Genomic DNA, 6,000 nt, shown 5'->3' on the forward strand with positions numbered 1-6,000 from the left:
GGGCTCTGCGGACCATCTCCGCAGTTCACGCGGAGATTATGTCAGAACTCACTCTCTTCACCGTACAGCCTTTCGGTCAATTACCAAACTCTGGGACAAGTACAGCTCTTAACTGCGGTCAAGTACGTCCTGACCGGCTGCCCCCCTCCCCGAAGTCACGGGACCCACAGTCCAGATATAGCAAAACGGGGAACGGGGGTTCCAGATATCAGAGGCACAGATACCCGCTTGGGAAGTGGTGCCGAGGGCGCTGCCAGTTACCAGGAAATGCAGCTTCCCCTTCTGCGATGATGACACTTCCCCTCTACCACTTCCCCTTTCCCACGGGGAACTGACTCAGCTTTCCCTAAACCAGTGAGCCCTGTCCCTCCAGCCCCTTTCCACCTTTATCCACACACACCCCCGCGCCGATATTCAGAATACAGCAGCCCTCACTTGAGAACAAAAACTTCCTGCATACTAATCACACACTCACTCTCGCCAAACACCGTGGATCTTTGTCCCTCACCCGGGACCCAGATGCCTGACTCCCTATCCTCCTCCCGTACAAAGCCCTCCCTCGGGGTCTGATTCAGGCTTGGGGTGGGGGAGCGTGAGTCACCCAGAAAACCTTCCCCTATTCCCACTGACTCAGCCTCCGCCTCCCTGAACACATACAGACACACAGTCAGACACAGACACAACTCAGCCCACACACCGCTCACCACGGGTCCCGCGGAATTTCCCCTCTCGTATTACCGAACGACGGCCCCTCCCAGCGCCCGGCAATCCCAACTCCGCACTCACACCTGTTCCCCAGGCGCCGGCAGCCGGCTCGCGGTCCACTCTCACCTCCACTCTCGCTCTGGGGCAGGAATAGCCCTCTCCGACTCCTGGTGTCCGTACTAACCAAGGGTAAGGGATAACCACGGACTCCTCGAAAACGGATGAGAGGTAGACCCACGCGGCCAAAGCTAGGCTGCGAGGACCGTATACTTCTAGGGGAGACATTCCATCCTCTACCGCCTAACCCAGTCCCGGGAGTCAGCCGCTCAGAAAGGGTTAATTCCTCTCCGGCAGAAGCCACGCCCTCTCCATCCGGGCACTCCCGGTTAAGCCCAGCTCCGCCCCCTCCATCCGGGCTCCGGACTCGGAGACTTTAACCGACCCCCTCCCCCTTGGGCCCCGAGAGAGAGACCCACTCCATCAATCACACCCACTTAACTCTCTCCCGGCTTGAGGCCCGAGAAGCCCCTCCACGCACCACTCCAGCCCCGCAGGACGCGGGTTAAGGGGCCAGACGGTCGCACGCAGCCTCACATGCTGGCCAAAGACAAGACCCCGCAGACAGGGTTTTACCGAGCAGTCAGTCAGCAGGCACGCTGCACGCGCGCGAAGGTGGGGCCGTTCCGGGAACCCCGCCGCACCCTGCTCCCTGCCAAGCCTCATTCTGCCGGGTGGAAGCGAGGGGTTACAGGCTCGCTTCTTACCTGGGGGAGGGGGAGGCGGAGGGGAGGGCTGCCGGCTGAGGCTCCGCTGTGACTCAGCCACCCGGGCAGGCCGCCCGCTCGGGATTCCCTTCCCCAGCTTTCCCCCGCTGTTGGCCCCTCCCCGCCCCCCACCGAGGAGTGACAGTGCCGGCCCTGGCCCGCTATGTGTCACTGCGAGCCTTGTGTCTGCCTCTGACTGGACCGCTGTGTTCAGCACTCTGTCTGACAAGGTCGGCTGTGTGCGGGTCCCGGTATCTGTCTCCATGTGCACCTGCATATCTGCTCATCTGGTCTCCTTCAGTGCCTGTGTGTGACGCGTTCCTGTCATTGTGCCTGTCTACATGACTCTGCGCTGCTGGCTCTGTCTGTGTGTCTGCCTGGCTCCTGGCTCGGTCTTTTGTCTGGGTCTGCCTCTGCATCACTTGTGTGATCACGTGTGTCTCTGCACATGCCCTTCTGTGTTTGCCTTACATGTTCCTGAACAGTCAGGGAAACACTGGAGCGACTGACCCTACTGACTCCTCCCCTGACTCCCCTGAATCCCGAGGCCTTGCGGGATCAGTGATTGGGGGTCTGTCTGACTTCAGTCAAGTTCTGTCTTATTCTCCAGTTCCCTCGGGCTCCCGTTATGATTATTACTAGCATTTACTGAATCCTCATTACATGCCAGGCACCATGTTAATCACTTTCTATACATTTTTAAAACTCCTCCCCAAAACCTGACATAAGAGGTTTTATTACCCCATTTTACAGATGAGGAAATTGAAGCTCAGAGAGGTTAGGTAATTGGTCAAGGTCATTCTGCAAGAGAATGGAAGAGCTGGGCTTCTTTCCAGAGTCTCATTCTTGACACTTCTATAATGCCTCTGTCCTATTCTCCTTCTGTTGGTTTTATCCTCACAGATCACTTCTTGGGTCAGCTTGCCACTCAGCTCCACCCCATGTTACCATCCCAAATGTCTCATGTCTTCTAGAGATATGGGTAGGAGACTGTGCAGCAGATCCCAGACGCCATCGGTTTCTTGGCAATGAAGCTCGTTCAGTTAACACATTCATTCAACACAATTCCACTGAGGCACCCCAATGTACAAACCATCTTGCCAAATAGAGATACATAGGAGAAAACAGTGCCACTCGAAAAACTCAGTGAGTAATGGAGAAGAGCAAAGCACACTCAGAGAACTTAAGTCCCTGGCTTAGGTACCATCTTTTCTCCTATAGAGGAATGGGGGTTGAAGCAGGGCCTCAGGCTGAGAACTGGCAGGACAGAGGTAAGCAGCAGAGGAGTAAGACTTAGGGTGCGTGTGTGTGGGGGGGCCAAATATTGTAGTGCAATGGGGAGAGAACAGAACAGAAAGGGGTCTGGAAGTAAAGGTGAAATGCCAAGACTGCCATGGCAACAGCAGGTGGTTGTAGCAATGATCTCCAGTGTATCTCCAAATCCATTTCCAATCACCTTCCATAAGCCAGTCTGTTCAACAACTCTTATAGGGACAAAGCCCTCCCCGTCCCAAGAAAAATCCCTCCAGTGTATCTCACCTCTATTTTCCAGCTTGCAAACCCTAGCTTAATCCAATTCAATTAGCAAATGAGTTGTAGCACTGGGGGAGATTTTTTTGGTGGTAGTGGACAGGCTGGTGAAGTACAGGACCGAACTATTCATAGGCAAGAGAGGGGAGCTCCATAAACCAGGAAGGCTGAACCACTCAAACACCACATGGTGGGGGGATGCTCAGAGTTGGACTGGACCATTCTGAGGAGTGGGCATGATAAAGATTATACCACGCTTCTTCAAGCATGTGGTACAGAATCGGACCGTTGGGGTGGGATAGGGTGCAGTGCTCTGGGGTAAGACTTACCAGATGGAGTTTGTTGTGCCCTATCTCATTGGAACCAGTGCCCCAGCAGTGGGATGCAGCAGACCACAGTGGGTGGGATCGGTAGTACTATGGGGCTGGCATGGTGCCGGGGGGAACCTAAAAGAAAAAAAAAACAGTTAGAGGTGGGGTCTCCCAGACTGGAAAATTTTCCTGTGCTGCCTACCCCCTTATTGAGGAGAAACCTGGCTGTGGTGGTCAGATGGGATGGGAGAATGTTTCCATGGCAACCAGAAAAAAACCATCCCTAAAGTAGTAGTCCACCCTTCCCCTTTAGGAAGCAGCCTGGACCAGCGAGTAAGGGGAGCATGCTATGGAATCTGAGAAAGTCCACAGTGGACACCCACGCCATGATCTCTCTTCTAACTGGACTCTCCTGCTGAGAGTCCCTGGCAACAGAGTAGGCCCAGCCACCCCTGACATCTGCACCCAAGTCAGCCTCAATCCTGGCCCCAGGCATGCAGATCCTCTTCCTTCAGCTCTGCCTCCTCCCTAACCTTATCAAGACACCAGTCAACCCCACCCTCTGGACTCTGCCCCCTCCTCTTCCCCCAGGCGGGTGCAGGCAGGTCTCTACCAGCAGCACAGGTAGCCAGACTAGATGAACAGGCCCAGCAGGGAGAAGCCTTCCTCCTTAGCAAGGACTGTGACTCTGGTCCTGGGTCTGAAAGTGGCCTCTGCTGCAAGCCTCCTTTCCATCCCACCCCTCAAGGCCATATCCTGTTTCCCCATCACCTCCTTCCCCTATGTGGCCCAAGAAGGTGATAGAGGCCCTCTCTCCCCTCCTAACTCTCAGAGACAAGAAGCTAAGTCTTTAGGCCTATGTCCAGGGGCCAAGAACCAGTGTCCGTCCAGTGGTCAGACCCAAGTCTGCCCTCATCTCAAACTCACTCCTCAGAGATCTATGTTTTGTGCTCCCTTAACCCACAGTTCTCTGTCCTTAAGGACCCAGACCCTTGGGCTCCCCCAGACGCTTGGGCTCTCAGTTTACTCTCTCCCTTCTCTGGCCTTCCAGCCTCCATCCTTCCTCCTGCTCCGGAGACTCAGGCCTCCGGCCCCCAGCCTCCATGATGCAATGTACTGCAAGCTGCCTCCACCGCTGATGACACTGCCCCCAGGGAGGTGCTATTTCTGACCCATGCAAGGCCCCTCACTGGGTCAGGGTAGTGGTCAGCTGCAGGCTAGGGAGGCCAGGCTGACAAGGTGCTTCAGCTAGAGAAGGGAGCTTGAGGCTAGAACCCTTCAGGACAGGAACACTCAGAATGTGGGACCAGGGAATGTGTGTTTGTGCAGTCTGTAGCATTTATATATGTGGTTAGGTTAGGGGGGAAGGGGACGCTGGGGAGGGTCTAGCCTAGAGAAACAGGAGTGCCAGGCCTTAGGACAAACCAAGAGGAGTGAGGGGCAGCCAATGGGGTCAGCAGGGGTATATATGGGGTGTCTGGACATCAGAGTGGAGGAGGGGCCAACAGCCATTTAAAGGGCCAGCCCCAGAGCTTTAATCCCTCACCAGCCCTGGCCCCAAGCCGAGGCTGTAATTCATCTGTCCAACAGCTGGGGTGGGTGTGTTTTTGGGGGGGCATGTGGATGGGGAGAGGGATCTGGGGGAGGGGCTGGGACTTTCTTGTGCACAGAGCCAAACAACAAAAGGGGCAGCTGAAGGGCCAGCTCCAATGTGCCCAGGCCAGGCTGCTGACCTGCAGACGTGCTGGTGGCCCCCACCTGGTGGCCTACAGGCTCTGTAGTTTGGACTCAGTGATTCTTGGCCAAGGAGTCCATGAACCCAAAGATGAGGCCCCGGAGTAAGCTCAGGCTGAATGCCCCCCTGGGCAAGCTGTCACCCTTGCACATTCTCAGTCGTAGCACTGTCCCAGACCTGGCAGGCCTCAAAACAGACTCAGCCTCAAATGCCCTGCTTGTCAGCCAAGCCTCCCCAGACATGGCTTGCCGGCTCCCCCTCCCGCTGGCGGAGGGTGGCAGCGGCCACAACGAGACTGTCCCTTTAAATCATTACCACCCCTGATTGTGTGGACTAACCGAGGGCCCTGCCCCCCAGGCAGGCGGCTTGCCACCTCCCCCCCATGAGTCCCCAGAAATGTGAGGGCCATTTAAAGGGACAACAGAGACAGCCAGGTCACTAACCGCCCCCACCCCCACCAGGCACACACACAGTCCCTTTCCCCAGCGACACACAACCCCGTGCCCCTCCAGAGGGCCCCCCAAATTCCGGTTTTCTCCCCACCCCTAGAGACTGCTAGAAGGAGAAAGGGGGCCAGAGTTGGGGGGGCGGGAAACTGGGGGAGTAAGAAAAGGACAGGGACTCCCTCCTTCCTCAGAGCCCCAAGGGACAGGTCGGAAGGAAAGCAAAGCCTGAAGAAACAGCAAGACAGAGCCCCGAAAGGTGCCGCGGAAAGACCTGGGGCGCACAGGCTGTCGGGCGAGGTGAAGGGAGTCGGGCTGCACGAGACGGCGGCGCGGCCAGCGGGCGACAAGCCCAAGTGGGGGAGATGGAACAAGGAAGGCCAGGGAAAAGAAGCAAGGCCAGGAGAAAACAAGGAGACGGAACCGGGGAAAGGGGTCACACGGGAGGGTGTGGAGGAAAACCCGAGAGGAGAGGGCGAGCTAGGCCGGGGTTACCTGCTGGGTGTCTGTCC

The sequence above is a fragment of the Rhinolophus hipposideros genome (genome assembly GCF_964194185.1).
Source record: "Rhinolophus hipposideros genome assembly, chromosome: 20".
Classification (NCBI taxonomy): Eukaryota; Metazoa; Chordata; class Mammalia; order Chiroptera; family Rhinolophidae; genus Rhinolophus; species Rhinolophus hipposideros.